Consider the following 8,110-nt stretch of genomic DNA (forward strand, 5'->3'; position numbering starts at 1 on the left):
TCAAAACAAGCTAAGACTCACTGAACCTGGTTTAGGAGAGACTATGTAAGTATAACTCCAATATTAAAAATTATAAAAAAGCAGACAAGTTAGATTTCATTAAAATAAAAATTTAAGGGTTTAAGAGATGGCTCTAACTTATACTCCAACCAAGGACCAGGCATGAAGATAACCTAGAACTCCTGCACAGATGTAGCCCTTGGCAGTTCAGTGTCCAAAAAAGTTCCATAGCAATAGGAACAGGGACTGTCTCTGAGTTGAACTGATTGGCCTGCTCTTTAATTACCTCCCCCTGAGGGGGAAGCAGCATTACCAGGCCACAGTGGAAGACATTGCAGCCACTCCTGATGAGACCTAATTGACTAGGGCCAGAAGGAAGGAAAAGAAGACCTCCCCTATCGGTGGACTTGGGGAAGGGCATGCGTGCAGAGGGAGGAGGAAAGGAGGGGTTGGGAGGGGAGGAGGGGGAGGGAACCACAGGGGGGATCCAGAGTGAATAAAGCATAATTAAAAAAGGATTAAAAAAATAAAAATAAAGAAAAATCTTCCAGCACCATAAAGACAAGGCAGTAGGCATGAAGATTCCAAGTTGGTATTGGTTTTATTTCTCCATGTTCTGGGTGACTCTAGTATGTATCTTCCTTAATAGTGAGGCCCACCATCAAGTTCTGGAAGGTGTCCAAGAACAATGCTGATACCTGGACATGACATGAAATCCTCCTGAAAAAAACCTTTGAAATAGTTACCCCATACTTTTAACTTGATGGTGTCTGGTGTCTGGAAGGGGCTTGGTTCTACACACACTGACACACCATTATATGGTGCTGGAACATATAGAATGTATTTGTGTGAAGAGGATTCTGAATGCTTGTGAGAAAACTCCGAGAAAAAAAGTCTTGTGACCTCCGTTTCTCCAGAACACAGATTTGTTCTTAGAATGCGTGTTCATGCTTACTCCCAGGTGTAGTAGATAGGAGTGATTTTACTTCAGATTATTCATCACTACTCAACTGGATAATGTTATTTGTTTATATGTCTCTATGGAAAAAAAATGTGTTTGCTGAGTGTGGCTGGCCTGTCACATGTGGCTTGTCCACCAAATGAGTCTTACCCTTGTGATTGTCTACTCTACTCGTGTGACTCTTCTTCACCATCAGAGTATAAATTGTATGGTCCACTAAATAAAGTCATGTGGTGCGAGAGAGAGAGAGAGAGAGAGCCGGCTCTTGCTGCCAAGTCCAGCTACCTGAGTTTGATCCCTGGAACCCACATGGTCGAAGAATGGTAGAATGGTAGCCACTGATAACATTTATTCCTCGACCACCACATGTGCTTTGAAGAGGGCAAGGGACGGGGCTGTGGGGTAGGGTACATTGCCTGGATCTGTTGAGGTGGTATGCACTGCCTGCGTACTGCAGACAGGCTGTGTGTCTCACACTTCCTTGCTGTTAACTTTGATCCCTGCTGCCACTGAAGGCATCTTTCTGAGCATTCTATACCTCGGTTGTAGAGACACGCTGGAGTCCTGGAAAGCAATGCAGCAATGAGAACTACTTAGAATTCACGTCTGAAAGTTTTATCTCTCCTCCAGTATAATCATTCTCCAGCAGCTAACTCAGATCAGCATGGGCTTAAGCACTATGTTCCTGTCTTATAATCTGCTTATTGATACACACACATATAAAGCACACAAACACAAGCATGCCCATACATATATGCACCTGTGAATACATACATGCAGATAAATGCACACAAATTTAACACACTAAAAGTCAACTCTCTATGAATTAAATTTTCAGAAAAAGAATTAAAGCCACAGTCTGGAAGAAAATATTTGCAAAACACATCTAATAAATGACTGGGATATAAAATACATGAAGAATTTTGTTAACTTACTAAAATGAAGCAACATAACTATACCTGAGGAGAAGATTGGAATAGATGACTTCCCAAAGAAAACAGATTGTAATTCTATATATAATAGAAGCTAATCTCTTTTGCTTTGAGACACAAAACTTACAATAACTATTTTATACAGTAATTGGTTATCCAATCTCCCTGAGCCCCGGCCCCAAGAAACACCTGATAACGTTAATTCTTGGCAAGTACAAAAGGCAGAAAGAACTCATTCTTTGTTGATAAGAATTCACACTTGCACAGCTACACTTTAAGAAAATTTTGCACTTTTCTTACATAGCAACGGACGTTTCTACCCTAAACCGTGTAATCCCTTTATCCAAACAGCATATGCTAGTGGAAAACTAACATACTAACCTTCAAACTGGCTCCACTAAAAACTCATACCATAAATAACCAAGGTCACCCTCATTAAGCAAATGAATAAAGTTTGCATTCATGAGAAAAAACAGATAAAGTGAACCAACAATACAAATGAATGAGCAGATAATATGTGCACATTGACAGATGAAAGAAGGCAGTCTCGTATGAGTGTATTTACATGATATTCCAGAAAGAGCACCACATTGGAGTCCATGCATGCCACTGGTTGGCATGGCGTGGGGAGAGATGAGAAGACTAGATATATGAAGCACAGTGGTTTGGGGGCATGGAACTATTTTTTGTGACAGCAGTGGGGAGTGTTCGAGGCTATTCATGTGTCGGTGCTTGGGGGGGAATTGCTGGACCTGCGGCTGGATCAGATAACAAACAAAAGGAGCCTGGAGCATCTAAGGGTGTCAGAAGACAAGAAAAAGATAAAAAGAGGACAAAGTGTAGCTCGGTGGTACAGAACTTGCCTAGAATACCCAGTGCTCTGGGTAACATCTTTAATAAGTCCTTTGCCCCAAAGAAAAGACTGAAAAATAAAAGTAATATAAAATGGCATAATAAAAAAGTGCCAAATGCCCAAATTTGGAACAAATTGAGCAACATAATAACTAGACTATAACCAAGACAGGAAAAAGTTCACCCATGTAGACAGAAGTAAGCTCTTGGTTAATGACTGTCCTGGGGAGGAGACACAAATCCATCATGCAGAAGGATTCCAAGCAGTTCACACTGCCACATTCTGTCCGGAGAGTGGAGCTTGCCCTTCCAATCATGAACTAAGGATTCCCAGAAGCACATCTTCACTTCAGCGGGAGTGACTTGCAAGCAGAGGTGCCGAGGGAAAACCTGGACAGCGGGGACCTCTGGCACACCTCCCTGGAGCAGGCAGTCCATGCAGGGGTGCTGCAGAGCATGCACAGCAAGGCAGATGTGAACAGAGCGCTCCTCCGACGCAACCTTGTTCCCCCAGACCCCCAAACCATTTAATCTCGAGAGAGAAGATGAGATGATGTCCTTAGAAAGGACATCTAGTGCCTGACCTCAGCACCCTTCAAAGCCATCAAAATCCTGAGAATTGTGATAGATTAGGCAACTCTCATAGCCAACAAGAGACAAGAGCTAAGGTGAAGAAAAATCAGTTCTGATTCTCCTTGCTACAGAAACTCTTGCTACAGAAAGCAGAGAAAAAATGGTAGGTAAAAAAAACAAACAAACAAACAAACAAAAAAGAAGAAATCTCCTAAAATAGACTCAGTAATTAGTAGTTACCAATATTTTCTTAATTATAATAACCATAAAACTCAAATGACAGCTACAAAAAGCAGAGTACACAGTGGTATGGGCAATTGGCCATATTTTTATGGCCAATTTTTATGGCCAATGTTATTTTTATGATTAGACTAATATAAATCTATTCTAAAATTGTTTATTTCTAAATAAAAAATGGTAAATAAAAAATCATTAAGAAAAAATAAAAATAACATTAATTATAGAATTTTTCTCCTTTCACTTGTATATATCACAAATATTAAATCATCACCTATATAAGAGCTCTGTGTCTACAAGAGGCATGCAAGAGGTCTATATATATACCAAATTATTCTGCCTAATATATATAAAGAGATTGCTCCAGATGTAATAATTCACCTCCATTCTAAATATTTTAGATTCCATTGTCCCAGTAATTCTTCTATCTACAGCTCTTCTATCTACTTACTCTTCAGCTTACTTTAGCAACTTAAAGAAAATAATATATTGAAGCCTTTGAATTGAGTATTTCTGATAATTACAGTGAATGCAGAACAGAATAGGGGGACATTACGGAGTTCTAGACTATGTAACATTTCATTTACATAGTTACTTTGCTCCACATTATTATGCAAAATTGAATATGATGATGCTCCATTGGGAGCAGAAAGTATAAGCTCCTCTGAGTGGTTTCAAGCAATAGAGCAATTCCTTTTAACAATGCTAAGAGACACAGTGTCACACTGTATTCAGCAATGGATTTCCAAAATTCTATTATCAGTAAAAATATTGAAAGCTTATAGAGGTACTATCACAAGGTGGGATTAGAAAAGGTACCAACCTTGCTCCCCTTCAAAATAACCATGTGAAACTAGGAACCGCAGATGAAAATGAACATATAAAATCTTCACATGGAACAACCTTAGAAACTAGGAAGGTATGAAGGGACTATGATGGGGATTCTAGGGAGAAATAGCAGGAGACAAGAGACAACAAAAGGAAAAGTGGAGGGACCCCACTGGGGGATGGGGCTGAAATAGCGAAAGAAGGACGGACAAATAACACTAAGGCTGTTTGATAAAGCCTCAAAAAATCTTATTGTTTTATATTTACCTAAAATGATACATAGTACATACAAGTGTATCTCTTTCTCTCTCTTTCTCTTTTTTTCTCTCTCCCTCTATCTCTCTCATGAGTGTGTGTGTGCCTTAATAGAAGTTTTGTCACTAAGGCTAACAATCCTTCCTACAATCTTCTCCACAGGAACCACAGACTAATAAAAACCCCAGGAGCAGGCATAATAAATCTCCCTTAGAATGACTACTCTGGTTCGATCAAATGACTTGCAAAACAATACGGACTATAGCTAATGCCACTAGTTCCCACTCAGAGGATGAAGCTAGACAATGTCTGTTGAATGCCCTGCACACTTAAGATGCAGGACTCAGATTTGAGCGATATATAGATGATGAGAGATAGCCTGCCGCCAAGGAGGAAGGCTTCCTGTTCCTATCCAGCTGCAATACCATGAATCACAGCAATATGGCGCCAGGTGATATTAACATGCGGGCGGTAACCGACAGTGCTCAAGCTGGACTGAGGGACCACTCAACAGGAGGGAAACCATGCCAGGTACTTGAAAACTAGACAACTTCCTTGATTCAGTTAGGTCAAGGAGCTCAGAAGTCAATCACGTACAGCCGCTCCTCCAGACCAGCAGGTAGCTTTTCCAGGACTGTAGAGTTTAGTGTGGTGATGCTGTAGTCATACGGCTAATATCCATTATGAGTGAGTGTATACCATGTGAGTCTTCCTCCTTCTGGGTTACCTCACTCAGGATGATATCTTCTACTTCCATCCATTTGCCTGCAAATTTCATGATTCCCTTATTTTTAATAGCTGAGTACTATTCTACTGTGAAAATATTCCACAATTTCTGTATCCATTCTTCGCTTGAGGGACATCTAAGTTGTTTCCAGATTTTGGCTATGAATAAAGCTGCTATGAATATAGTTGAGCAAATGTCCTTCTGGTATGGTTGAGCATCTTTCAGATGTACTCCCAGGAATGGTATGGCTGGAACTTGAGGTAACACTATTCCTAAGGAAGGCTACCATCTTGAGAGTGGAAGTTAGGAAAAATGTTGGAGTAAGGTACCTGTGAGGGCTGCAGAAAGGAAAGGGAAAGGATAAAATTGTTTAATTATATTTTAATTTAAACGTATTAAAAATTAAAAATAAAAATAAACTATATAACTTTTAAAGTACAAAAATTTATAAAATGAGTATATGCTTGCTAAAGAAATATATTATGAATTTTGCATTTTATACATTTTACTTTATACCAGGATATCTAATTATCTTTGTTGATTTTTTTCTCAAAACATATTGACTATCACATATACTACAAAATAATGATGTTTTTTGAATTCTTATTGTGTACTGACTCTTCTGCTAGCATTACACCCTCAAATTCTTTTGTTCTCCAGTAAATCACTTCAAACATTAAAAGTAAACAGAGAAAGAGGAAGGGAGAGGAGATAGCTATCTTAAAATGTAAAATAAGTGTCTCCTGCTTTTTCAGGAGGAAGTAGGCAGGGGCTTTCTCTTGAAAGCTGTGCGGTGTGGAGTCTCTCCATGCCTCGCTCTCCAGGTAAGCAATCACCCACACTACTGTCCTTCTACAGCACTGCGTCCCACACCTCAGCTGAGAACTTTGAAATGCTGAGGACTCGGTAAATGCTTCCTTTTCAGGTTATTTTCTCTGGTATTTTCTCTGGCCCTCTGAGCCCAGATTTGTTGGCTCTGTTGGTCTCCTTGTGTAGCTCCTGTTCCCTCCAGGTTGTTTTTTTTACCTCCTCTTTCTTCCATAAGATTCCTTGCACTCTGCCCAAAGTTTGGCTATGAGTCTCAGCATCTTCTTCAATACCCTGATCAGTAGAGTATTTCAGAGGTCTTCTGTGTAGGCTCCTGTCCTGTTCCCTGTCTTCTCCCTCTTGAGATGTCTATACTGTTTGTTCTTCTGAATGAGGACTGAGTATCTCCCCTAGTGTGTGTATGTGTGCATATGGGAATGTGTAGGACCACAAGCTTTACTATGGTGCCCATGTGGTGGCCTGAGTACAATTTGCAGCAGCCAATTCTCTCTTTCCATATGTAGGGGTTGTGGAGATGGACTCAGGTTGCCAGGCTTATCAGCTGGTATACTGATGCACTGAGCCATCTCACAGGCCCTGTCAATGGTGACAAAGTAATCCCAACTGTCTTATGGAGCAGACAGCTAAAGACATTTCAGTAATCTGGCAAATGGCAGCTGGTTCTCAGAGTGGAGAATTCATCTGGAGAATCGGTCTGATGCCACGGCTGACCTGCTGGCACCTGTGGTTTAATGTGATGTGAGACAAGCTCCTATTGTTTAATGAACTTGTACTGGAGTCAAGTTAAATCACATCACATACACATCAAATTTGAAGTTAATATCTAGGACAATGGAAGATATATTTAGACTTCAAAAATGTTGCAAAGCAGCAGTTCATTCATTCTGCTCACACACATCACCCAACTGAGTCAACTAGGAAGCCTCCAGTGAGAATCATCCAGGGTGCTAGAAAAGCTTTTGTTTTCCTAAAGTGTACTGTTCATAAGTAAAAAAATAAAATTCTGCCACAAAAGGGTTAGGTTTCCATAGATTTCAGTAGTTAAGAGAGACTAAGGAAGAGAATAGCAGCAGGGAATGAGATTAACGATTGCATTGGTTAACCGAGCACCAAACTGAGTGAGGAAAACCTGCAAATTAAGAAAATAACCCTTCTGAAACCTCATGTCAGGAAGAGCATGAGGAATCACTGTTGCCAAAGCCAGAGAGTAAGGGATAATAAAGATACTGAACAGAAGAGAAGGGAGAAACGGTGGTAGAAAGGCTTGTACATGTGGAAATATACAGTTTAGTCTATGCCCTCAGAGCAGTAGAAATTCAGAGACTGTTGTATTTTAACTTGGTAAGTGCCTAAAATGCTAATACATGCATATCAGGGAACAGAATATAGAGCCTAAAACTTTTAATATAAATATTTCAGAAATACAGGGAGTGGCTCCTGAGATTCCACAAGACCCCAGCTGTTCATAAAATATTGTAGCATTGAGGAAAGACGTTCAAACTCACATAAAATAACTGCACACTACAGCAGCCAAGAGAAAGCCATGCATATGGGGAATATCCCTTCAGGAAAAAAGCTAAATGGGTCATGATGGTGGACCTGGAGCCCAACGTGACTGGCTTTTTCTAAGAGCAGGCTACACTAGGAATGTGCGCAGAGAGAAAGCACACTCTGAGGACAGTGACAAGGCTCTTTCTGCAGTTAGCAGAGGAGCTACCACAGATAGCAGCTATGCTTGCGTCTTCTCCTGGATCCCAGCATTCCACCCTGGGGAAGAAGCCTCTGCTGCCCGGTGCTCCCAGCCTGTGCTATTCTGATATGGCAGCCAGACAGACCAATACAATATTTTCCTATACAAAGTTCAGCATTGAATGAAAGTCTGCTCTGATTTAACAAACCTTGCCATGACACTCTTAT

This window comes from Meriones unguiculatus, chromosome 4, assembly GCF_030254825.1.
Source record: "Meriones unguiculatus strain TT.TT164.6M chromosome 4, Bangor_MerUng_6.1, whole genome shotgun sequence".
NCBI classification, from domain to species: domain Eukaryota; kingdom Metazoa; phylum Chordata; class Mammalia; order Rodentia; family Muridae; genus Meriones; species Meriones unguiculatus.